The following is a 27,758-nucleotide window of genomic DNA, read 5'->3' on the forward strand; positions in this document are numbered from 1 at the left end:
TGTCTGTGTACTTACTAGTAGTTGTGCTGCATTGCTTTTTAAATCAATAAAACATGTAAAAAAAAATGCTTCTGAAGGCCATATCACAGGGATCAGTGGAACTTCATGATTGGAAATTGCTCTTTTGAAGGGTTAAAATCCAATATCATGGCAGGTTTTTCTCCATTGTAAGTTTTAGGATCGGGTGTGGGAACGTGGGTGCTACCATGGAGGAACACGGTCACCATTGGTAATAGCATAACCACCCCACAATCATAACATTGTGGTTATTCTGCGTATGTTACACATCTCCCAGAGTTCTTTCCGGTGTGATTCGACATCTGGTCTTCTAAGAACAGAACAGTGCCTATTTATTATTCATTTAATTTTGAGCGCTGGTTAATGAAGTAAACTTAGAAGGCGTTGCCTTGCCATATACTTGTCAGCAGCTGCTCTTCATGTATTTTAATCACTATTATCTGCCAATAGTTTTCAGATCACTTGTTTTTGCCTAATGTTATTTATTTTGCTTGCTGTGACTTTAGTGTGCCCAGTGGATGCCAGAAGAGTCCTGGGAAGGCTATGCTTGTTTAATATAATTTGGTATTTGGCCTGCCTATGGAATCTATGCATCTACGGTTGTCGACTGCTCTAATTTATGTGCTTCATTCAGAGGATGAATGCTGTTTACAGAGCATGGATGTGTGTGGTGCTCTCTACTTGTATGAACGCACGTAGAGGATAGAGATGAATCAATATGTTACAGACTAATGCACAGATCTCGGTGTGGACATGCGCTTGTGTAAATGTGACCAGCTGATTTTTCTTGATTCGTTTACATTAATTTGCATTTTTATACTTTTGTAGTTGTATTTGTTTTTTCTAGTCTGCTGAAATATCTTGGCAGGGAGTGAGGTCAGCCAAAAGATCGGTTTGGCAGTAACGTTTGCGTGAGTAAAATTGCACATTGAATATATAGCTGTCAAATGACCCATGATCAATACTTTGGCCTGCTTTCGAGCTAATACTAAGCCTGCTGGGAGGAGTTGTGTCACTTTTTACACGCACTCTTCAGCAAATCACGACTTGGAAGTTGTTTCTACTAAGTCCAATGGAGCAAACCCGGGAAATTACACAACTCATTCACCTTCTGAAAGTCGTAAACACATGGCTGTTAAAGTTTAAGCCCCCTAAGTGGCCCCAATTTCTCTACTTGACAATTCCAGTTTGACTGCTCAATCACAGTAACCTAGTGCACAGTAAGGCACTCCCCAAAAATTATAGTCTAATGCAAGTCAGTATTACAGGCTTATCTCCCCAGAGTCGACACAGCTTATCTCTGTGCTCCACACCAAGAGCTCAGACCGAAACCACAGAGTTAGCACAGACGCCATGTTGTGACTCATCAACTAGGTACGTAAATAAATACTGTGTGAAGCGCTCTTTATCCCTTCTTGCATTCCTCTGTAACATCGGGCTTGCATACCAGCAGCGACAAGTTCACCATGTCACAACAAGGCCACACATCTGGGCCCCGCATCCTGCACCCGCCTCTTCCCATGCAGTTCATAGTACTCACCCCACACTCAAGCCAAAGATTCAGAACTACCTGTATTCACTCCTGGCAGTGCGGGTGCTACAATTTCACACTAGTGGCAGTCGCACACTTCACAAATTCTAGTTGACAAAACGTGTGTGGGTCTGAAAGTCCGAGCATGCCCAGGGGAGTTATCAGAAAAAACAGGATTGGCTGTAAACTACCCTCCATACATGGCCAGCCCAGTTGAGTACTACAGATGGAGTGTAGTCCTAGAGGCCATTCTTGTGTCTAGAAGCTGAATAAGCTTTAGGTTCGAGTAAGATTGTCCCCCTAGAGATGCATGCTTGCAGATTACCCTATGATTTAAAGTCAGAGATGCTGTGGCATGAGAAGCATGGGCGCAATCACAACAAGCTGTTTTGCCTTAAAGACCCGCAAGGTTAGAGCAGAGTTAGTCGAAAGAGCTACACAGGCCTTCTTGGAGAAAGCTTGGCTTTCTATAATGGTCAGTCCACATTGTAAAACAACTTTAATACGTCATTGACATTGTTTTTGAGAGCTGGGGCTCGCAATGTGAAATAGATTTCAATACATTTGAACGATCGTTGAACTATTTCTTGAATATTTTCGTTGCTTTACTTGGTCTCACTGTCTTTTAATAGGGTATTCAAATGGTTGTGGTGTGCGTACAATCTCTGTTGCAGCTTGATTTGCCTGCTGAACCCCTGTTTTTTTTTTTGCATTATATAGAACAGCTATGAAAAGTAGGCGCAGCCCAGCTCCTCAGTAGTTGTCCCTGAATCCTTCGGATACAGGCACAGTTAGTTATCCAGTATTAGGGGTGTCTTTCATAGATTCACATGCCTGAATCATTCCCCGTCGTCGAGACGGGAGCCTCCGGTATATAGAAAAGTAATGTCCTATAGACATACATACAGAAAAATAGGCCTAAGGGCCTCACCTTAGTAGCCTATCCTTGTCCTTATGCAAAAAGGACCAAACTCTTAGAGCCAGCCAATCAGCTATCACCTCCCTCTAGAACCTTCCCTGCAGGAGCCTCAGTCTCTCAGATTTTCTACCGCACGTTGTGCTAGGGAGTCTCCAGCCTGAGCTCTCCTCAGGATATCTTCTACAACTACTTTTTTCACTTGGACAGGATTGCCTTCTCATATTCTTCAACTGAGATATTTCAGACTCTTCTCTAGCAGTAAGTGCTGTCTTTCCTTGCCTTTTTTACGGAATGTCTGGATCCCAGAAGAAAGCCCTCTTCAGGGCCTGCTCTTCATGTGGGAAGAAAAGGCTCCATGTGGAGGACAAGCACGACCTGTGCTTATACTGCCTTTATCCGGACCACGTCCCCAAGGACTGTAAAATCTGTCGCACTTTCCCTAATAAGACCTTGAGGGATAGAGAAGGCCTACTTCTCATTTGGCTGGACAGGCTGAAACAGAGTGACGATGTGGTGTCCTCAGAGGGCAGCTTCTCCATGACTTCGGAAGTCTCCCTCAAGAGGCCAAGGGGGGACCCCCCTGGCCCCTCAGACACTCCTCCTATGAAGATGCACAAGAAATCTTCAGAGGCTAAATCTACGACCTCCTCAGTGTCTGCAACAGGCTCTCACGCCTTTAAGAAGCCTGCGCACTCATCCACCAAGCCTGCGCCATCTTCCACGCAAAAGAGAGCTGTGACGCCACTCGCCGTCTCCACAACGACGACGACGGCGTCGTCAGTCCTTGCATCGACAACGCCCACCCCATCATCGTCGTCGGTTGCGGTGGAGCAAGAGAAGTGGACACAGTCCTTGACTTCTCTAGGTAGGAAGGAAAGGACAGCCCTTTTCTTTCTGTGCCCGCCCGTCCTTGAACAGCCACGAACGGCCGGGCTATTTCGGCCGTCCTGGGACGCATATCTAGAATAATAAAGTAGGGAAACGCACTGCATTAAATCAAAGAAGTAGGGGCACGCCGTGCCCTGCCGATCCCGCCCACTTCGACCACTGGGTGTATAGCTAAGAAGGGATACGTGTGCATGTCAGGGAGTGTTAAGTTGAAGATGTGTGAATGGCTGTAAGAGGTTTGTTGTTGTGGTGAGGGGTTGATGGTGTTGTGTTTGCCGCTCTGTTTTAACTATTTGGCATTGGTGTCTAGTCATCCAGGAGATGGCTTCAGAGTTGTGCCTAACAAGTTATGTTTGGGCCAGTTATAGGTGTAATTGGGAATGTGATGTATAGTGGATCTGCCGAAGTTTTCTGGAAGGTCCAACTCCTTGGGCTAAACAACAGAGCTCTGAATGTGACTGGATGGCAAGGACCGCCATGGATCACATATATATTCCTTCCTTTTTCTCATTTTATCAATTCTTTGAAGGTAAGCTCCATCTCTACTCGAAGCCTTTCCCGTACATACCAACACTACTATAGACATCAGAATATCCCCAGGCTCATTAAAGACCGGTTTCAACGTTCAAGGCTTTTTTATTATCAAGTGAAGAAAAATAGGAGGTATTTTATTGGAATGTGTGTTCTTCTGGGAGTAATCTTTTGACCATAGATGGAAATGTGTAATCCTAGATTAATTACGTGTTTTGAAATGGTAGATATTTCAGGAGGAGTGTTAGAGAAATAAATGGGGAGAAATCTTGACTGATATGTCGAGTTAAGATGTTATATTATGTGTATTATGTTGAGAAAACGTTTATCTCTCTTCATCTAGTTTTTCTTCTTTTTTAAATTGCTCCGATAAATTGGTTCTTATAATGACTTGCTTCAAGGTCAGTAAAGTTTGGTTGTGGCCTCTGATGCTGTGATCCAGAGGTTTTGCGAATAAGAGTTAAAAACAAAACAATCTTAAGTTATTAAATTGCAACGTACAGTGTTAACATCCAATTGCTACTAATTGACTACTCTTATTGGGCCGTAAATTAGTGCCTAAGTTATTCTGGTGATGATTAAAGAAATACAATAATGATGAATAACCATGCAATGAATGTTTTTCACTCATTTTATAGAACTGTTTCCGTTTTAGTCGTGCAAGTACAGTTAACAAAATAAACGGGGGTTGTTTTTGACCTCATGTAAATATTCACTGGAATAATAAAAACATGCTAATCTCTGGATTGCTACCACACAAACGTGTGTCTTTTCCCGTTTTTACTAATCGACTCATTAAAGAAACTGTGTAAAGTAGATGCATACTTGCTGTGCAAAACCATGTCTATGTGGATAGGTTTTCAAGGGATTCTTTAGTTATTAAGTCTGGTGTGAACAAGACCTTTGGATTTTAGTACACTATGTATAATATACTTATAGGGGCTTTCACCTAGCTCTCTCCCTCAATTGGTCTGTGAGTGTTGTCATTCACATTTTCCTTCATATGTGAACTTACAGCCCAGTTAAACCATTTACTTATTTCACTGTGAGTTACTTCATTCTGCTGTTCCACGAGGAACAAATCCGCACACAAAGCAGTTCATTTTCCATGCCATGCACCACCATGGCAATGTGAGCTTAAAAAAAGTGCTTGCTTATTGCAATTTTTTAGGTCTGGAGTAAAACAAAGATCTTCTGGTTTTAATAAAGTTCTGTATGTAATATTGGGACTTTCAGTCAGCTCTCTTCCTCCGGTGGTTAGTTTTTGTGCTAGTCACCTTTTTCTTCTCCCTCTACAGAATACAGCATGGGCAAATGGGTCAATCCTCTTAGCCACTGGCTATCTTCACTGTAAGTGCTAGCATTTTTTTTCTTTCACAATAAGTACATCCGAAAAAAAAGTAGTGACTGCCTTCCACTTCTAGAGCCTACTATGACTATTTGTCCTTTGTGAAACCCAACATTTTTTTTGCTTTTAGCCTGTATTTATTTTTTATATCTGCGCGTACCCGGCCTCTCTCCACCTATAACCAGTCATGCAAAAAACATGACAAAACAAAACGCAAATTTTTAAAGGCAAAAGCCTGGCAGGCTCCAGACCTACTGGTGTGGCCAGTGATCGTTGATTTTATATTGGCTAGGACCTGGCAGCTCCCACAAAAATGTTTTATAAACACATATGGCAAACAAAGCAAGCATTGACTAAGCCCTAAAGGCCACCAGCCAACTCCACAGTGGCTGGCTTTGCCTGTTCTGGTTGGACCTGTTCTTGAGAGGACCCCAAGCCCAGCCAAAGATCGCTGAGAAAGAAGCAGTAGGGGACACCGTGCAGGTGTAAGGCGGGTGTATGCTGCAGCAGTGCAGCGCTTTCCCCACACCCCACTGCTGTCCTTTCACAGCACCCGGGCTCAGGAGATATTGACATTCTCCTGCCACTCACGTGCATGGAAAGTGCTGAGTGCAGCATGTTGTGCACTTCTGAATCTTGCTTTCCTGTAATTAGCAGAAACTCCAGGCGTGTGCGGAATTGGTTAGCAGTCAGGGAGGGGGAGAGGTGAGGGTTGTGGAGGGTGACGGCAGTTTGCTTCGCAGTAGGCAAAGATTTCGTGCGCATTGTTTGCATTTGCACTGTTTAAGTGAATGATGTAAGTAAGGCTCTTTAACAAAGGCTTGTACCCATTTCTGAATTCTGCTCAGCAGTGCAGTTTCCAAATCACTGGACGTTTCCAAGAACAATAAGTTGCTCTTTAATGAGGAAATGCACACGTTGCCTGTTCCGAGTCTCGAACTGATGAGTTCCCATCTTCTCCTCAGTGGAGTTTGCATTAAGTGTGCCTTTCCTCGCTATTCTTTCTAGACTGTGAGTTCGACTTGTATTAAGCTACAATTAGACTTCCACGCTTCCTTCCACGTTAAATGCGTAATGCATTTCAAGTAAAGGCTCTCAGATATTTTTTGCATTTACTTATAACCTATGTGGAATCTGTTGCCATAATATTTCATATCACCGGCTTTAAATGATCCACCAATTAACGTAAAGCAATAAGCACAGTTCCCTCTCTTCAGAGCTGGTGCTACCTGGGGAGGGGAGGACAGAGGTGTGGAGGGTGAGGTGAAGTGAGAAGACATCACCCAGCAGGCAAGATAGCATTTTGCCTGGACTATGAAAATCCTTGCACTGGTAATGGCAGAGGGTGGGAAAAGAAACACCTACCAGAAGAGAGCGCATCCCTGGTTGGTGGAAAAAGCCGTTGTTAGGGTTTGCTTATGTTATTGTCCTAGGGAATGTGCTACAAGCTCAGGCTAGTAGTCAGCCACCCCCCCTTTCCACGTGACTAGTGTATGCATATGCTATGCATACAGTGTCTTAATTCAGCCTCATTACTGCCTTTTCTCCATAGACCCCATAGTCTGGCAAATAAGAAAGCAACGTCCCCCTTAAATTGGATCGAATCTCTACACTGGGCTCTGTTTAGATCCGGGTTCTTCTTCAGTGTATGCTGCAACACTAGGTAAACCAGGGAAATGGATCATGTTCCCTCCTGTCCGGTCAGTAATGGGAATCAGGACTCCGTTTTGTATGACTATGGCTGAGTAAGTGAGAATATTTTGGAAGCACAAAACCAAAATGACATTGCCTGTATGTGGCTCTTCCTGATGTCTTCTTTCCAGATGCCGATGGAGGTTGTGTTTTATTGTCTGGGTTCCTGTACCATACAGAAGCATTATCTTTCTAAGTTACAATACTTTTGAGAGTATAATGTAGATTTTTGTTTCCTAAACCCAGTGTGCCGTTGGGCATTGACAGAGGTTTTTCAAGGCTCTTCGCTTGAGGCATTAGCGGGCAGATCACTGTCTTGGTGCTCACTGCACTTGCACATATGAGTCTTGGTGTTAGATTTTCAGAAATAGTTCACTTTGTAACAGTAGAAACCCTCCACTCTAGCAGATGACACCCGCTCTTGCCTCTTCATGTACAAAAGTTATAATAAATGGGCGCTTTGATAGAAATCCGCGTGTCTTTCCATGTACATATACTTTTGAACTCCTTTGACGCACTTTGATAATTGAGTCTCCTGTCGTCTTGAGGAAACATTTTCGATATTTTCTTGCACATCTTCCTATAGAATCATGTTTTATTGTACATGGCCGTTTCAAGCCATACCAAGCCTTAAATTTTGACGTTGTTACGCATGCCCTTTCCACAACTTTGTAAAGTCCGCTGTCCTTTTCTTTCACAATATCCTGTGCTCTTTAGTGGACAGACCCCACGTTCCTACTGGTCCATGGCAACTTTCCCTTGCAAGTTTACACAGTGCAGTGATTAAGACACGGTCTGCAGATATACCTGATGGGCACATTGCAGAACAGATTAATAACTCCCTTGCAATTGTCAGTTCTTCTTTAAAACCTGGCTTTCAGTCTCTACGCACGAATCCTGTCAGATTTTCTAACAACTGACTTATTTTGTCGAAGGAAGGCCTGATATCAGGCATAGTAGGGGGTCTTGCGATTCTCTTTAAATAGTATTTTAATTGTACCATGCTGAACAACTCCCATCCTCCCCACTCCCATTTTAACTCCAGGTACGTTTTTTAATGTTTCATTTAATTTTTGTTTATCCTTGTAGCAAGGGTTGGCAGCACCTATTCCCATTAGCTCATGCATGCTAATTACATTTATTTCTGTTCTGTTGATCCTCCCTACATGGTACATATGGCTACACCTGGATCACCTATGTGCTATACTAACAATTCAAGCTACACTTCACTGACAATGCCTATTTATGTTGTAAGGCGTTTGAGGTTGCTTGTCTCATATAGAGCGCACACAATCTACCTAATAACTAGTTAGATATTTTTTTTATAACAAATTTTATTGATTTTAGGTTGCAACATAGAGAACAGCACCATTCAGGAGTACATTGTAGAAGGCAATGCAGAGACATAAACATATCACATGCGTATGTAAAGGTATATGTACATAGGGCCGATATCAGCATTCCCACTCCCGTTCTAGACAGCGCATCAGTCCACTTTAGTCCTCTATCACTCCGACCGATTTGCCCCACATTCGACGAAATTTCTTGGGACAACTCCTGGCCACATAAAGAGGACGTTCCTGCGCAGCACACCAGTCCACTCCACTGCGCCAGCGCGCCAACGAAGGTGCAGTAGTGTTCAGCCAGTGAGCTGCAATCTCCCTCTTGGCCACTGTTAGTGCTGTGTTAAGAAAGAGCTTCCCAGCCCTGGCGCCATCCAGCCCCTCGTTGATGCCCAGGATAATGTGTATAGGGTCAAGGGGGACCTCCCAGCCCAGTACCTCAGTGAGGTCTCTGGTTACGGATTCCCTGTACCTCTGAATCGCAGGACATAGCCGTACCATGTGATGAAAATCTTCCTGGGGGTGAGGCAGTGGGGGCAGCAAGCATCAGGTTGAAGTCCGCGCGGTGGAGACGCAACGGTGTAAGAAAGGCAGTGTGTAGGAAATATATTTGAACTAGTCGAAGCCTTGCTGAGACCGCATTTATTTTAGGAGCCATCAAGGTGTCCCTCCAGTCAGCGTCCTCCAGGTTCCCGAGCCAACCCTCCCACTTGTACCGGCGTCGAGATAAGGAGTTGGGGGTATTGTTTGTAAGGGAGTGGTAGATACGGGAGATTCCTCCTTTCCCCAGGTTGCCAGTCATGACCTGAGCTTCGGGTGGGCTATATTCGGGCAAGGAAGTGCCGTCTGATATACAGGGCATGGAGTAGCTGCAGATATCTAAAGAACTGAGAAGAGTGGACGGAGTGCTGGGCCTGCAAGTCCTGGAAGGAGTTTGGTGGGCCCCACTCCAGACCTCACCCAATAGGGAACTCCAAATGAGATCCCAGGGTCTGAATCACGAAAGAGAAGCAACCTCCCTGAGACTGGTGCCGCACGTCAGGGGGGTATACTGAGTCAATTCGCCTGACTAGCGGTATGGTGCACGGAGGCACGCCAGGCCAGGAATACTCCCCGTGTGACCTCTGGGAGAGTTTGGGAAGCAGCGTCCCCGTACAGCATCCCCTGGATAGTAGAAAACCCGTTCAGTTCCAGACGGTACGCCGGGTCGGACCAGCCGCCATTAAACCAATCGTGTACAATAAGGAGCTGAGTTGCTAAATAATAAAGATATAGGCTCGTCATCTCAAGACCTCCGTCAAAGGGCGGGATCTGTCATTGGGCCTGGGCCTCCGCCCTCCCCATAAAAACTTAGTGGCCATACTCTCCATCTCACTCAACCAAGACCTGGAGAAAGAGAGGTGTGTATTCTGGAGCATGTATAGAAATCGAGGTAAAATCATCATTTTAAAGAGGGCTCTTCTGCCTAGAGGGTTCTGTCGTAGCGAACGCCATTTAAGGAAGTCAGCGTGGACCCGCTGAACTAGTGGGGTGACGTTAAGCGACCAGGCAAGGTCGGGGAGAAGGGCCACCCAGATCTCCAAGTACTTGAAGGACTGCCACCGAAGAGGGATCGTCCAAACCTCGTTAGATTTACCCTTTGTAGCTGTGGTTTCAAGTCTATTTTAACAAAAAGCCACTGAAAATAGATGGAAATGGTACTCGGTAGCCTCAGTGGTTTAGTAATGTTTGGTATCTGAAGTATTTCCATTGCATTACTTGTTGTCTGGACCCACCTGTTCCTGAAAAATGAAATCTATAAAGATGAAGCATTATTTGGTAGTTTATTTTGGATGTATGATGGCACATCGCAAACGGTAACATCGCATGCCCTCACATCGCCGTTTTTAGATCGCATGTCCCCTTACATCGCAAGTAATTACATCGCACCCAATCACGTCGCATCTCAATTGAAAAGTCATTCACACCGCATACCAACACCCCGCATGCTTCAAAATCGCGATTTTTACCCCCTGCGTGTTCCCCTAATCCTAAGGCCTAAACTACACTGTAAGCAACGTATCAAACACACTATGACCCCCTAAGGCCTAAATAGTGTATCATGTACGACCCTTAACCCTAAGCCCTAACCCTAAACCTTAAAACACTACCCTACACATCCCTTAACCCTAAGCTCTAACCCTAAAACACTACCATATCCGACCCTAACCCAAATGTCTAAAACACTACTGTATCCGACCCTAAGCCCTAACCCATAAAACACAGCCATATACTACTATTAACCCTAGGCCCTAAAGCCTAAAACCCTGCACCTCCACTACACTCCCCATCAACTACCTAAAAGCCTAAAACATTACGGGTACATCGTCATCCTTACCTGTCTCGTGGTTCCAGCGTTGTCTCCCGTGTCCGTTGTGAGTGCCCCGCGATCTAATGGCGCATCCGATGTAATGGCGTGCATAGTAAACGCATGCGTTGTAACGTCGCGTGCGTTGTGACGCGACGTAAACGCATGCGATGTGACGCATGCGTTGCGATGGTCGTTTCACTTTATTTTTCAAACTGTGTCAACTCAGCATGCATTGGCACATTTCTCCTTTTCAACTACTTCCCCCTGCCGTGCTTTTTTTTTTTTTATCCCCCAACCTCCACTCACCTTTGGAATTTGGAAATTACTCCAACACTTTCCAGGACATTGGGCTCGAGGCATCGGAGTTAAAGCCTAGAATAAGAGCCGTACAATTTATTCTGCCTTGTGTGAATGATGGATAGATGCTTGATGAATGCATGCGACCAGAGCACAGTTTGTGGCCTTTTTTTCTGTGGATCACTGGTTTAGGGCCATGGTTGTCTCCAACATTGGTCTTTTGATTTTGTATGCAGTGTTTTGTATATAATGTGTGTGTAATACATAGTATTCTGTTCAGAGTGAACCTATGGAAAGTACCTATTGGGAGAGAACTATTTAATTACAAGGTCTGGAGACTTTCCCTTTTGAGCAGCATTCTGAATTGCTCAACTCAGCCCCACATCAGTCTTTTTGTTTTAAATTAGTTTTTATTGTTGCAATGCAGAGAAAATTGCGAATCATATATTCATCGACGTAGGGTCAACATTCCGCTTTGTCAGACATCAATGCAACTTATAACAAAAAGAAAGGAATATGTAAAAACATTCCCCCAACCCATGTCCCCCGAGTGCCCGTAAATTAGTACATAGCTATTTGCAGGTATCCAGCGAAACTAGAATGGGCCTCATAGGAGAATGTTCTAATCTCCAGTTAATCGCAGTAATTTTAGATATTTAGGACAGGTAAGCTCTGTATATTCCTGGGATAGCAGGGTAATAAATGGATGTCAGACATCACGAAAGGTGTCCCCCTAGTCTCTCAATGTCATGGACAACCTTTCCATCCCCAGCAAATGCCAAATTCTATGTAGCCACCCCACCCTGGTCGTAATCCTTTCAGTGCCCCATAGGGCCAGTATCATTTGGTGGGCCGCTTCAATTGCCAATGCCATATGTGTACCATGTCTGGATTTGAGTGGGTATGTTAATGCGTTTGGTAAGCCCAGCACTTTATACGCCGGGAAGCGGGGGATTTTAATTTTGAAACATAGATCAATCTCACCCAGGATTTCCTCCCAGAAGGGAGTTAGCTTGCTTGGGGCATTCCCATAATGTATTTAAGTGACCCAGTGACTTCCCCACAGCTCCATGACTTCTCTTTCTGTGTCTGGTTTTCTTTGTGAAGGCACTCTGGCGTGTAATACCAACGTTTGTCAATTTTAGTTTGTTTCTATGCTGGAGGTATTGGTTGCTGTCTCGCCCTATAGCAAATATCCCGCCAGTCTTGAAGGGAGAGTACCCGTCCAAGTTCCCGTACCCACCGTATTTGAGATGGTGATCTCCCATCCATCATCCCTTCTGATAGGAGCTTGTGTAGTTATGTCACTAGATTTTGGTCCGAGTCTTTGCTTAGCAGCCACCTCTCAAATTTCACCAGCAGGCGTTGGGCTGCTTCTTTAGCCTCCGGCTGCATCACTCAGTGTCTTATTTGCGTATAGTGAGATCTTTCCCTTTCCGGAATGGCATTGTCTACCATCATGGAGCTGAATACAATAGGGCCATCTTCATCAAATAAGTGATCCACCGATCTACATCCGGGCTCCAGCCACTCCTGAAAGGCCGCCTCCTTTAAACCTAATGTGAAGTCTGGATTCCCGACTATTGGTGTGAGGAGGGAAGACAATAACGAGCGACTGTTTGTTTTGACCAGGGCGTCCTAGGATTGGAGGGTAGGGGAGGTGATTGCTGATAGGTGGAAGCTAGGGGATCTGTGCGATCTGCCCATAAATGGAATCTTGCATAGGGATGTCCCTGCCAATGCTCTGTCCATGAAAAGCGGTTTCTTTTACGTCTCCGGGCTCAACCATTCCACACTGTATCTAATCTGTGCCACCTTGAAATACCGGAGAATGCATGGGACGCCCAGTCCCCCCTCTGCCTAAGTATGCCAGCTAAGCTCCTGGAGCATCCGGGAGCGGCGTCCAGCCCACACAAAGTTAAAAGGCCCTCTGTATAATTTGTAATGATCCCGGTGGGTGCCATGGAGGTAGGGTCAAGAGAATGTAGAGAACCCTGGGGAGGACAACCATCTTCAATGCTGCAATACGGTCAATCCAAGACCGTGGGAAAAGACGCCATCTTGCTAGATCCGTCTTGACTTTTGCAACTAAATTTCTGTAGTTGACCTCTACTTCTTTCGATACGAACCCCCTGCCATTCACCCGGACCGTAGCCCTTAGTTTTCCTTACCCACTCAGTACCCATGCTTGAAACCGCGTTCCAAATCCATACCTTGTCAGCACCTCTTCCAAGGAGGGCCAGTGGACCCGGTTGAAGGCCTTCACCGCGTCGATAGAGAGGAGCATCGCCTCTTGCTGGGAGCAGGCCGTCTTATCTATAAGATGGAGAGTGCACTTTATATTGCCTTCACACAGTCTGCCTGGGGTAAACCGCAACTGATCTGGGTCAACTAACCTAGGCATATTTGAGTCAAGGTGAGCCGCCAGAATCCCTGTAAAGAGCGTGGCATCCACGTTTAAAAGCGATATGGGTCTATAGGACCTGCATAAGCGCTTATCCTTCCCAGGTTTTGCTATGACCACGACCATCGCCTCCTTCGTCGAAGGGGGTAGTGTCTTGGAGCTAGTAATCACATTAAACACCCTAGAGCAATTGGGTGCTGCCAGATTGCAAATGACTTATAGAAGCCTGCTGAGAATCCATCGGAGCCAGGGGATTTATGTAGCTTAAGCCTGGAAATTGCGGATATGACTTCTTCAATCTTAATGGTGCTCTCCAGAGCTTCAGCCTGTCCCTCAGTTAAGCGCGTCACATTAGCCTTCTCCAGGTATTCCGAGATAGCTTGGGTCGGCAGGTCCTGCGCTGAGTAGAGATCTTTATAGAAGGATCGAAACGTCTCAGTTACTGCCTCCTTCCCCTCTACCACTGTCCCTTCCTCGTCTAGGAGCATCTCTACTGCATTAGCCTGGCGTGGTCCCCTTCGTTTGTTCGCTAGCAGTCTGCCACACTTGTCCCCCCCCCCCGCACGTAGAATGCATGTTTGTGGCGCAGAAGCAAGTATTCCGTATTGTTTAGATTTAAACCCGCTAGCGGTTTCCTGGCCGCCTCCAACTGGTCCCACACTCTAGGAGTCCTAGTTCGATGATGTATTCTCTCTAGTTCGCATGTTTGTTGCTGTAACTTATCCTGCATGTCTCTCCGTTCCTTATTATCTGCCGCCGAGATAACGATCAATTCCTCTCTTATTACGGCCTTCAATGCATCCCATATGATAGCAATTGAGACCTCTGGGGAATCATTAATTTCAATATATCCTTAACTGCTCCCTCAATTTATTTTATCACCTCTGGTCTACGTCGAAGTGTCCTTCTGTTCCTGAAAGAGGAGGGTGAGGTCTAGCGTGACTGCTGAATGGTCAGATAATGAGCGTGGCTCAACTTCTACCAACTGTGTCGTTGCTAAGACTTCCAGAGTGCCTAAAAAATGGTCCAGCCTGGCGTATGACTTATGTATATTTGGTTGGTAAATTTGTAAAGCGCACGAATGCCCAGGGGTGTCGTGACGAATAGAACGTGTAATCCCTTGAATGTGGGTGGTGGTTGTTCCAGATATCTCTCAATCCCAATTCCTCCAGTCTATGGGACCCCGCAGCACTAATCTCCCCCGACACTCCCTGCCTCTGAATCGATCGATCAATCCAATTCGTTATTAAATACTAGATTAAGGTCTCCCCCCAGGATCACCCACCTATCCTGTGCAGTCATAATTTCAGCTGTGGCCTCCCGAATGAACTGCTCCTGTCTCTGATTGGGAACATAGACCGAGCCCATGATAATGGAGAGGGGGCCCAAGCAAACACTGTAGCCCAATAGCCTCCCCCTGATTTCAGCTATCTAATCGTTCCCTTTGAAGGAACGAGAAAAAAACAATGCTACCCCGGCCCTTTTGTGAGTCAGTGAGGAGAAAAATTGCTGCGGTAAGTCCCTGGATTTCAATCTAGGCCAATCCCTGCACACCATATGTTTCCTGGAGGAGGCAGGCGTCTGCCTCTTATTGCTCCAAGTAGGCAAGGTTTGCCCTCCTTTTGTCCGGGTTATTTAGCCCCTTAACATTTAGGCCTACCCTTAGGCTTTTCACTTGTGATGTCATGAGTGGATCCCCCCTCCTCCCCGGCTAGGCCAGCCATGTCCCTCCTCCCTCCACTTCTCTCAGGACCCCCGAAGTCTCCACCAGAACCATTGTGAATTAACCTGTATGATGCGTCTCCCTAGTAGGCACCCTTTAACATCCCCCAAAACAATAACTAGAACCAAACGTAACCATTGTCCCGTGTAAATCCATCCCTCTAACAGTGGGAAAGTCTTTGTGTAGGTGAATGACGAAGTCCCCAAGATTTATTCGGCCTCCCGCACCTCGCCTCCCTGCTTTGTCTTAAACAAGGTCACCTCATTCAAGATCATTGGAAGAGTAGTCCTCGGCTAACTTGCTGAGTAGAGCTCTCCTCTCAGTTGCCATAGTTGCCAGGTGTGGGCCCGACCCTCCTCTCCTGGCGGGGACCATTTGCCATTGTTCGCCATTTGCTCTTCGGGGACCGATCACTAGAGGGCCCGCCTCTGCTCTTCATGGTGTTCTATCTGAAGCAATGCACAGGCTGCCGAAAGAGAATGAATCTGGTGCAGCTGATCTTGCCAGCGAAATATTAGCCTGAAGGGATGTCCCCACCCATTGGTTACTTTCTTCTCTCGGAGGAATGACGTAATTGGGCGGAATTCTCTCCTCTTCTGGAGCGTGGAGGCCGCCAAATCGTGATAAATGGGTGAAGTGTACTCCCGAAATGTCACTGCTGGTATGTCCCTGGCTTTTCTTAAAATCCGCTCTTTGAAGGGAAAGCTAAGTACGCAAGTTAAAATGTCCAATGTCCTGGGAGAACCAGGACCCACCTGGCCCACTCTGTGAGTCCGATCAAGACTGTCTCTGCTGCTTGCGTGTCCCCTAGAATGTGGCCGAACAGCTCCGAGACATAGGACTCTGTCTCCCACCACTGTGTCTCGTGATGTTGTAGAGCATTTGGACCCTAGTAGAATTTTCCCGATTCATGCCCTTATATAGGTATAGGTCACCATATCCTTATATAGGCATAGAAATCATAACCATATTAGGCATAGCTCATGCAGTCCAAATATGGCATGGCTACTTCTACTAGTTCCGAAAATCCACAATGATTTCTTGGAAAAACCCGCCTACAGCAGTCAGGGACCTCCCCTTGCTTGAAAATTGATTTGTCCAAAAACTCATGGAGTTTTCAAAGAATTGAGTCTTTGATGTTGATGATGATGTCCAACCTTACGTCAAACTCGGCACCTTCAAGGTATAAATATGCCCACACTTGCCCGGGCAAAGATACGGTGGTTTGGAGAAGTTCGACTATCTACCTACACGACACAGCTCGCCGAAGCAAGTGCCGAAGGAAGCCGACCCTCCAGCAGACGAACTGAGAGAGACGCTGTCTTTTCTCCTGCCGAGAAATCAAGCTCAAGTGTTTCTAAGCTACCCTTGTGGGTTGTTGGGAAATCGAGTCCTGAGAGAGAGGTACCAGACCTCCTTCATTCTAAAACCCAGGTTTGGAGCTTATTAGACCCTTAGAGAATTCTTGGATAGATTCTTGGCAAAGAATACTGAAACTAAGCTACACCTCACTTACCTCGTACTAGACTAGGCAGGCGTATTTTAGAAGCACCAGTTGAGTACTTTTGGTCTTTTTTTATTAATGTATGTATTCTATGTATTTTATGGCTTAGAAACCATATCATGCTTTTACAGTATTATTTTATAATACTCTTCGTACTGTACGCATTGTACTTTGCTACCAGTATTACGATTGTACCAGTTCATTTCTCCTGCATGAGACAAAAGACTGTTCAGTAAAAACTTTTTATTGAAAACACCAGTCTCTCTAATTCTCTGCACCTCTGGTGAAACGAAGCATGCACGATTGACTGAGTGAAATAACTATCTATTGTTTCCGCGACTCTAGAGATACATTTCTTATTCTTGGGAAACAAAGTTGTCATGTTCATGCGGTTGTCAGAAACTAATCCCTTCTTGTTCATTCGATAAAGTTTCTAGTGACCTCTGAACTAGCTGGCACTCACAATTAAGTCTAATATATTCGATAGAGACCTGGTAGACCTCAGTCCCACGTCAAATCTATAGTATATATTATTCCAATGTGCAGAGCCTATTGGGAATATAGGAACTACACTACAGTGGAACCTCCCTGATGTGGATGTTTCGTCTGGAGCGGTTCTCTAAATCTTCTTCGTGCGCTTGTAGGTCTAGCTGCTGATCCGTTAAGGGGATGACCTCCTGTTGGAGCTGTTCCATCTCTTCATCTCGAAGATTCTTGCCCTTCAATGGCGTCCACTCGATCACCTATATTGGTCATCTCCTTGCAAACTGCCTGTAACTCACTTGTGAGGTCTCTTTTGACTGTTAGGAGGTCGTCTCGCAGACCAGCAAACTAGGCTTCCAGATAGGGGTGTGTGACCAGAGCCTCCAACTCCTCGAGCGCCGGTGGGGCAACTCTACTCTGGCCTCCCTAAGGGTCACCCTCCTGGGTGCTTGCCTACTTCAGCAGCATATCCTTGATGTTGCTCCCTTTCTTCCCTCTCGCTGATGCCCTCTTTTCCCCGCCCCAGCCAGAGATCCCCGCTGCTCTCGATGCTCGCTCAGAGTAGTATAGACCTCTGCCGCTGCTGACCCCTTTGCTAGTTTATGTCGCCTCCCCAGACCAGTTCCGACTGCTTCTTCCTCCGCTAGGTGAGGTGGCTCCGCATGTTATTGCTTCAAGGGCCTGGGAGGACTTCTGCTGTGGCTGGAGCCCTGCCTTTGATCTCCCCGACTCAACTTTGTCTGTCCGGGCCATGCTCTATTCCATCTCACCAGATAATAGGCCACTTTAATGTGGACTTAGCTTCATCGGTGGCCAGGTCGGTTGCCTGCTACCTCCGCCTCTTCCGGTGCTTCTCGTGCTACCTCAGTGCTCTTGCCTGCCTGTTACTGCGCTTCTCTGATCAACTCTCCCTCTATGAGAGTTGTGGCTCCAATACCCAGAACCTCCCTCTTCTCCATCAAAGGCTGCGTCCCTTCAGGAGCCAGTGCTCTGTAGACCCCGGTGTGCCTCTTCACAGGCTTCCCTTTACCTCTTCTGTGGGCTGGGTCCCCCTGCTCCGCACCTCCTCCACTCACTCGAAGGTGCTGCTTGCTTGGATGAGCCCCAGGAGCATCTGCCTGACACAGACAATGCCCCGCAAAGCCCTTCTTTTCCCAGGCCCTTTCTTGTTGCAGCTCCTGCTGCTGTTTACTTGCGCTTCCTTCTTGAGCGTCGCCTCTTTACCCTCCGCTAGGGACCCCTGCCTTTTTTGGGCGCTCTTGCCTGACTATACTGCCCGTTACTATGCTTCTTTAACTAACTCTATTTGGGTTGTGGCGCCAATGCCCAGGGCCTCTCTCCTTTCCATCAACTACTACGTCACGTCAGGAGACGATGCTCCGTAGACCCCGGTGTGCCTGATCACAGGCAACATGTTCCCTCTTCTGGGGGCGGGGTCTCGCTGTTCTGCACCCCCTTTGCTCACTTGAAGGCGCTGCTTGCTTTCATAGGCCTCTGCCTAACACCAACAAGGTCTCACGGGGCTCCTCCGCCACGTCGCCTCTATCCCCTTCGCGACCGCGAGGGGCCTCTTCCTTGCTTGGCCCGTGGGCTAAGGTCTCCTCGCTCTCTGTACTCGGGAGGGTGCCGCTGATAGTCAGCAGCCCCAGGTGTTTCAGGACTGCCCGATAAGGCCTCAAGAGGCCCTCTCGCTACCAATCCTGCAGCTACTGCGTCCCCTGTCGCTGTTATCCCGTATTCCCCTGTCTGCAGGTTGGTGATTATCTGACTGTGTCAACCACCTGCATCTTTCTCCCCTCACTGGATACAGAAGTATTATGTCCTTGCTTATATCTTTATGCATCCTCATGTCCTACCATGTTCTGCAATTTTTCTTTTCCTTTTTGTATGTAAAGTGCTCTGATACCCACGGGTCTAGCTAGCGCTATATAAAACTTTATAAATAATAAAAATACCTCTCTGTTCTCTGCAGGGGGATACCTCCACCGTCAGGGTGCGGGTCGGGGACTCCGCTCTTTGCTTTTCCAGGGCTCCGAGCCACAGGGGGAGCGCACACCCCCCACACTCGATTCGCTCGGGTCAGGCCTCTCCCACTGGCGTCCTCTGTCAACAGAGCCCCGACCACAGCTCCGTTCTCGCCTCCATCGTCTCTGTTGGGTTTCGGGTCTTCCACCATGCCCACACTCTCACCAAGGGCTCCGGACCATCACGGGAGCCTCCACTGCCTGGTCTATACCCAGCAAAGCGGCCAATGCACGGGCGGCGGGGCAGAAACCTTTCGGCAGGCAAGGAAGGACGGAGGGACGGAGTCCTGCGACTCACTCCGTCGCCATCTTGGCCTCGCCCCCAACTTTAGGCTTTTTAGTTCTTTGCTCAATTGACTGGTCTGTTTTTTTGTCGTCTGTGTGGAGAAAAATGTCAGAAACAGTGCTGTGGCTTAAATTGTCATCTCACGGCTGTTCTAGCTATGAAACCACCCGGGGGTTGCAGTCACTTCATGACACAGATACACACTTCTGTATTAAAAGCCTATATACAAGGCTCATGACACAGATACACACTTCTGTATTAAAAGCCTATATACAAGGCTCATCTACGGAAAATGTTTATACAATCATTGTGTTAAAAAGATGAAATATTTCGGAACATGTACAGAATTTTTTGATTGAAGAGTTTTCAAGTGCTGATTACACCTGTATATGTATGTATTATTATTTTTGAGTACGAATGATGAGATGGATGTGACGTGTATGTGGTCTGTTCCAGTTTAAATGTTGGAATATGTAATCTATAAGTATCAATAAATAATTATTTTTGTACTTTTCCATTTATATTTGTTCTTGTCTCTCCTGATATTTCAGTTGTTTTGGTTATTATTATGTTTGAAGTTGCCCTAGGAATTTACATATTATATTCTAGCTGGGGAGGTGAGCATGTGTACCAACGCTTCTTTCACACCCTACCTGAAGCATGATTTTGAAGGACATTGTGTGGATCCATGGGGAGCACGTGTGCGGGGTACAGCCAGTTCATACGTTTAAGTAATGCTATAATGGTATTAAACAGCAAATGTTAAAATATCAATTTCTCTTGCAATTAATTAATTAAATTAATCAGAACGATCAAAGTAAAACTGTAGCCATAATCAGAACGATCAAAGTAAAACTGTAGCCATAATGTTAAAAATTAAAATAAGTGGAGAATGTTGTGTGCAGTAGAATGTGGACTGAGGTGTTTTTCTTTAACTCTGGAGGGAGATAAACAAATCCAAATACTACAAATACTTTCCCCTCTGATTTTCTGGGCCGTTCTTCAGGCTTTTGTCTCGAGGGTGTGTGTTTGTGAGAAGTGCATTGTTTCTTGCAACAAAATGGCGAGACCCTGAATTCCCCATTTTGCTTTCTCGCTGCAAATAGACCAGAAGGTTTTTGAATTACTTCTGGCTTATCCTATATTTACAGCGTTACATTTGTTTTTTGTCTGCTGCTGTCTTGTTCCTTCTTGTTGCTTCAAGCTCGCAGTATGACGCTTCGTATCCTGGAGTCGTCTGTCTTCCTCACATTTATCACACATTACCTTGTTCAGCTAAACTCAAGTAACCATTTTGTCATCTTTGAACTCTGCAAGTATCATGACAGTGCGGGGTAGGCCTCAGCAGCTGACGGTGAGATCACACAGTCATGCTTAGAAAATGTGACTTGTGCCTCCTACAATGCCGATTTGTTTTTCTTTTTTGATGTTACACAGCTAGTATCATTGTTAAATACTGCTATGCTTAGTTAAAGGTATTTTACAGATTAACTTTCTGAGACCAAAACTGTTCTAACCTGCCTGAAATAACCCAGCTTCTTTTGTAACAGTTTCTCTAGAGTTGATGCTATGACGCTAATATGCATCATTTCCTTATCTAAACTTCTGTTCTGCTAACTCATGACAATCTGTTGTCGACTTGAAATAACTGGTCAATCTCTGTAAGTGGGTACTCACTTCAGTAACTGAATGTTCATTTTTATTGGTTGGACCACCACCTGTGCACCCAAACACACTGCTGGTTTTAGCAACTTCCCCATCAAAGACACTCACTTCTTGGTGGCTACTTGCTTGGCAGTTGGCTGTTTAAAATGTTTCTTTCTGTTTTTTGGAGTATTGATGGTGCTAAAGTTATGGTACAGTTCTTGCTACCAGTAGCATCACCTTCCATTGTTTCTGCAATAGCTCTTAAGAAAGGATCTCCATGGCTGGTTATTTTAGCAGCCCTCATCACTGCAATTCTTATTCATCCTCCTATCTGCCATAAACTACATTACAAGACACTGGGATGAGAACTAATCTATTATCAAATTGTTGTCAGGGTTTTACAGAGCACTTTGGTATTCAAAATTGATTTTAAATTGATTGTTAGTACTTTTACTTTTCACTTCCTTTTAATTGTAATGATTGTAAGTAATCACGCAACAAATACATTATTTATTTATGTATTTATACATACATTCATACATACATTATCTTCTCCCAGAGGGAAGGACACAAAGAAATAATTTGTATAATCTAGCTGGCTTGCCGTCCCAGCCTTTAAAATGTTCCAAACTTTCATCAGCTGTCACAGACTCCTACATTTATTTATTTATTTATTTATTTATTTACAAGCTTATACCGCGCTGGGAATCGACTCCCTGGGGAGTATCTCCGCGCCATTGGCAACATCAGAAAGCAAATAGCCCTGTCATGAGTTATTAATGTTCCACAGTATCAATAGTTAAATAAGAAAGTTTTTAACTTTTTCCTGAAGGGAAAATGTTCCCTGCAAGCTCTGATTTCCAATGGAAGTTCATTCCAAAGTTTCGGGCCTGCCACTGACAGAGCTCTTCCACCTTGTCGGGTTTTCCAGAATCTGGGGACACATAATAATTCATGGTCTCCAGATCTCAGAGTTCTTGCGGGAATATATGGGATAAATTTCTTAGTTAAAACCTCCGGGCCACTACCGGACAGGCACTTGTGGATAGTACAACAAGTTTTAAACAGCACTCTCTGTTTTATGGTGAGCCAGTGGAGTTTTTTAAGAAGCGGTTTAGAAGGAGTCCTGGCCGTGGCATTAAGAACAAGGCGGCCAGCCGTGTTCTGCACAACTTGAAGTCTAGCGATGACCCCTTCATTGGCGGCTAGCAGCAGACCGTTGCAGTAGTCCAGTCTACTCAACACGAGTGACTGAACTAAAGTTTTTCTGGTGGAATCAGGTAGCATGGGGAACACCCTTCGGAGAAGGCCAATAACATGAAAACAGGAGCCTACTACATGAGTAGCGTGATGTTTTAAGGTAAGCTCCTGATCCAGTTTGACTCCCAGATCTTTCACTACCATTTTTGGCTCTGGGACTGGGCCAAGGTCACAGGGCCACCAGTCCGGAGTCCAGTCGTTTTGCTTCCCCAAAGAGCATCACTTCCGTCTTGGAGACGTTGCACTGCAGGAGATTTACTGCCATCCAGTGTGCCACTTCTTTCATCCCTTGGGCAAAGGAGTGGCGCACTTCAGGAGTCAGGATTTGAAAGGGAAAGAGGAGTTGTGTGTCGTCTGCATACGATACAGGGATAAACCCGTGGGATCTGACGATGTTAGCTAGGGGTGCCACGTAGATATTAAATAACGTTGGGCTCAAACAGGAGCCCTGTGGCACCCCCTTTGAGATCTCCACCTCCTCTGACTGGTAGGGGCCCAGTATAACTCTCTGAGTGCGTTTGCTGAAAAAGCTCCTCAGCCAAGCCAGCGCCTTGCCACCCAGACCGATGTTAACTAGTCTGGAGGTCATGATCTCGTGTGACACCGTGTCAAACGCCGCTGACAAATCCAATAGCACCAGGATAACGGAGTACCCCTTATCCTGAAGCATGCGAAGATTGTCAGTGACGGACAGCAAGGCGGTCTCGGTGCTGTGCCTAGGCCTGAAACCCGATTGAGAGGGATCTAGTCCCCCTACACTCTCAATGTAGTTGGATAGGTGCCGGTTAACAAACTTCTCGGCAAGCTTCCCTAAAAAAGGGAGAAGTGAGATGGGTCTCAGGTTAGTGAGGTCAGTCCATGGGATGGAGTTGTTCTTACGTAGAGGCCTCACCAAAGCACGCTTCCAATTGAGGGGAACATCACCTGATGCTAAAGATAGATTAAGCACCTGTTGAATCCCTACTCCTAGATCATCCCTTAATAGAGACATGATCCGAGCTGGAACAATATCTGACGGGCAACCACTCTTAGTTTGATTGATTAGAGTGCCAATTTCCTCGATAGATATAGGGGGGAATTCAACAAGTTTATTAGCATTGACTTCTGTTGTGCAGGGGTGAAGTGGAGCCATACTATCCACAGTTCTCAAGATGTTAGAGGAGGAATTCGAGGCTAAGATCTTTGCATAAATGCCTTCTATTTTCCTTACAAAAAACTGCGAGATGTTATTGCAGAGTACTTGGGACTCAATGCCCTCAGTTTCACAGGCTGCAGGCTTGACAAAAGTCTGTAAGATCTGATAAAGGACTTTCACATTATTACCTGCAGCTGTTATTTGGTCTGCTATATGATGTTTGCGAGCAGATCGAATAGCTTTATGGTAATTTTTCTGGGCAGTCCTATAAATGTCTTTATCCTCAGCCTTATGAGTGGCTCTCCATAGTTTTTCCGATTTCCGTGCCGTAATTTTTAGTTGCCTGAGATCATCTGTATACCAGACTTCTTGTCTTGGGGCAGGACGGGGTTTGTATGTTCTAAAAGAAACAGCATGATTAATGGAGATAGCTACTGCTTCATTGAGAGCAGTTAGTGCCGCATTAACATTATCGCCATATTCAGCCCAATTAGGTTCGATAAAGTTCTCCCTGAAGCTCTCAGGCGTTAGTTTATTCCAGGGTCTTCTAACATCAGCCAATATATTCTGTGCTCCCTTAGGCGCATGAGTAAGTCTAGTATAGAACTCAATAATAGAGTGGTCAGTCCAATCCACTTGGCAGGGAGGTAGACACTTTATGGAAGCGGAATTGTATAGCACAAGGTCCAAAGTGTGACCGGCTAAGTGCGTGGGTCCCTGATTAATTTGGTGCAGACCTAAGGTAGTTAGATCTGCCAAGAGTGTTTGTGCCTCCACACAGGAGGAAAGTTCACTGTGGACATTAAAGTCCCCTACCAGGATAAATTCAGAATCTATCTGTATGTGAGGGGCCAGTGTTTCGACAAGTTGGAGGGAAAAATTCCCGAGTGGACCTGGGGGTCGATAGGCTAATGCTCCCTTCCTTGTGTTTTTAGAATTAGGGTTTACAGTAAAGATGAGGAGCTCCATTTGCGGATTACATACGGTCTCAGTGACCACTACCTCAATTTCTTGTTTAAAAACAATAGCTAATCCCCCTCCAGTTTTAATAGGCCTATCCATCCTTACTAATTTGTATCCTTGTGGTACCCCCATAGTAATAGCCGGAACAGAATGGGGCTTCAGCCACGTCTCTGTTAAAAAGCATAGATGTGGCTTTTCTGATGTTATCAAATCCCAGACCTGGGTGGAGTGAGCAGCTAATGAGCGAACATTACACAGTAGGTTCTTGCAGGACAGGGTTAAGTCATTAGAGCTGTGAAGCGAAATTTGCTGACAATTAGTAGATTTTAGCTGGCAAGGAGTGATTACAGCATTACTAGTGAATTGAATATGACAGATCATGCAAGAAAACGGTCCCTCCAAAGTACCTAATACCTTATGTGAGCACAATGTAGTAGCGTACCTGTTTAAGGCAAGTAGGGATTGACTGGTGTAGGTGGGACCATGCCGAGGACGCGGCTCGAGGGCGTGTATAGAATCCGCCATAGTCCCCTGCCCCTAGCCCCGTCCTGTTGCGGACGGGCGCAGACGGGCTGGTCTTTGGCTCGTCTTCGGCGCAGGAGGAGGCGCCACACTGCGCGTCAACACTGCGCGTTGATGCCGACGAGTTACTTTATAGCCCTTGAGCCTGGGAGAGCTAGAGCGCGAAGCGCTCGCCTCCCCGGATGTTCCTAGGCTCTGCCCCGCCTTCCGCACCTGTGATTGGCTGGAGGGTCGGACTGGGCGGGCAGGCACAGATCAGACAACACAGGAGCTGGTCCCTCAAGTGCGTGTGGGTATGCGATTGTTTTTACAGAGTGCAACTAGCAAAATCAGTCACAACACAGTAACAATTCTGACCCCTTATTAAAACGCTATTCCTGAATAGCGAGTGGAATTTTAAAAGAACTATTTTAACAGTTTCAACACAAGTAAAACAATTGAGAGCAGAATGCTCTGAGAATGGCGCCAAGCGGGGTGAGGAGAAGCTGCCACCGTCCCCCTTACCGCACAAACGGTTGCCTCCTCGCTATCTTTATAGCCCTTGAGCCTGGGAGAGCTAGAGCGCGAAGCGCTCGCCTCCCCGGATGTTCCTAGGCTCTGCCCCGCCTTCCGCACCCGTGATTGGCTGGAGGGTCGGACTGGGCGGGCAGGCACAGATCAGACAACACAGGAGCTGGTCCCTCAAGTGCGTGTGGGTATGCGATTGTTTTTACAGAGTGCAACTAGCAAAATCAGTCACAACACAGTAACAATTCTGACCCCTTATTAAAACGCTATTCCTGAATAGCGAGTGGAATTTTAAAAGAACTATTTTAACAGTTTCAACACAAGTAAAACAATTGAGAGCAGAATGCTCTGAGAATGGCGCCAAGCGGGGTGAGGAGAAGCTGCCACCGTCCCCCTTCATTATTAAATGTAGTGTCCATGTGCTATGGAAATGTTATTGGGTCAAACTAGGAGTAAATTATTTGCAAGTAACTGATTCTCTTAGTCAAAACCACACTGCAAATTACAAGCCAACCCATGGATTCCATGTTCTCCTGCTGCTTCCCATGTTTTGCTAGTGAGGCAGAAGCAAGCAGTGAAATGGGCATGGAGACATAACAGGGTCCCAGATAGCAAGTAGCCATTTAGCGCCAGGAAGCTTCGGTGTCAGTGCGCTTTATAAATCGCATTTAACATTACATAACATAACATTTAACCGTGGCCGTTTTATCGTGAGTAATGTGAAAGAGAGGATAATGTGCTTTCTTGTACTGGGTGAAGTATTAAGGAGTGTGGTCTTAGTGGTCTTTCAGTGGCTTTATAAAGGAGGAGTCCCACTTCTCAGCTGCTATTAAGAGTGTGTTCTTTGTGAAGTTATATATGGAGTTGACTTCTGTTTTGCCCTGTTTATAGTCTTTGCAACAAACGTTAGAAATCTTTGTTCCACGTAAGTATTTTGTACAGATCTCCAGGTGAAGGGATTCCAAGATCAGCTTCTTTAGGAGGGGCAGATTGCTTTCATCAATCAATAAGTATTATTCGCACTATAAAGCCTTTAATAATTTACCTATCTTTTACAGCAGCCCCCTATTTAAAGAAGTGCCAGGAAGGGTAGTGTTCACTTTGATTCTGATGTTGCTTCTTTGCTGACATCATGCTCCTAGGATTCTGCGTATTTATCTGTGGTCATGGAGTGCAAGAACAGCATGTGATTTGGTAACCCTGCATGCTGGTGGTATGAATGTTTCTTTGTGATCAGGGTAATAGCATTGGACTCATGATGGACAGCATTTGTACCACCCTTATTTGCAAAGTTTTATATAGCGCTGGCTAGACCCGGATGTATCAGAGCGCTTTATATGAGGATCAGAGCGTTACAGGTTGCATAATTACATCAATTACAGACTTCAAGTAAAGACATAGAAAACGGAAACATGAGATGCTGGGGATGGAAGGAAACACAACGGGGTGACGAGAAAAACAATGTCAGATGTTCGGCTGAGTAGGTGATGGCTGAGGGGGTGAACCAGAGCCAAACTCCTCTATAGCTACCGTTACCGGAGTCGTCTATGATGCATTGCTATATTGTACAACCTGCAATGCTTCCCATACTTTGGGGTTGTTGTCGGTTTTATCTCATGACTGATGGAAAGCAATTTATAGGGAACTATAGATTATATGGATTTAGTATGAAAACAGATGGTCCTAGTGCCAGCATTTCGATGCCCCTGACGAACTTCGTTATGTGACTAGGCTTGGTTCTGGGTGAATTGAGTGCAATATTTAATTTTGGTTAATTATTCTCTGCTGAAGTCTCACTGAATTTGATACAAGTTTCTTTTTAGGTCTGGCCTGATGCCTGACAGTGCAACTTTCTCATGATCTTATATGAATAACAGAAAACTATCCTTAAGAAGCACGAAAGAGCAGCATTGGCTCTGACCACATGTTGATTCTCCCGACTGCAACATTTGATTATGAAGATGTGGGGTCTCATTGAAAAAGAGTGCTTGTGTTGCACTTTATGCCTTATTGGAAAGCGTATGTTAAATACAGTAGGCCTGAATGGTGTATGGTGACTAGATAACGATGTCATATGTCACATATCAAAGATCTGATGCCTTTTAAATGAAATGGTACAGCAAAGAAAGTAGGTTAGGCTTCTTTATTGGGAATAATACGTTTTAGCCAATAAGTCTTTAAGAGTGGACTTTTATTACACTGTTTAAAGCCTGTAAACCAGTGGTTCTTAATCTTTTGCCGTCTGTGGACCCTCCAACCCACCTCCAAACTTCATTATTACTGCAACCTGGAGACCCCCACTGAATCATTATTGGAATCTGAGGACCCCCACTGAGTCATTACTGAAAGCTGAAGTCCCTGGCCTAAGCATTTTCGTTCGATT

At 45.6% G+C, this 27,758-nt stretch overlaps 1 protein-coding gene across 4 annotated transcripts in view; it reads left to right on the top strand.

Moving 5' to 3' along the window:
- Positions 1 to 27,758, top strand: part of PACSIN2 (protein kinase C and casein kinase substrate in neurons 2) — a 581,107-nt gene that overhangs the window by 94,871 nt on the left and 458,478 nt on the right. The window lies entirely within an intron of this gene.

This window comes from Lissotriton helveticus, chromosome 1_1 (assembly GCF_964261635.1).
Source record: "Lissotriton helveticus chromosome 1_1, aLisHel1.1, whole genome shotgun sequence".
Taxonomy (NCBI): Eukaryota; Metazoa; Chordata; class Amphibia; order Caudata; family Salamandridae; genus Lissotriton; species Lissotriton helveticus.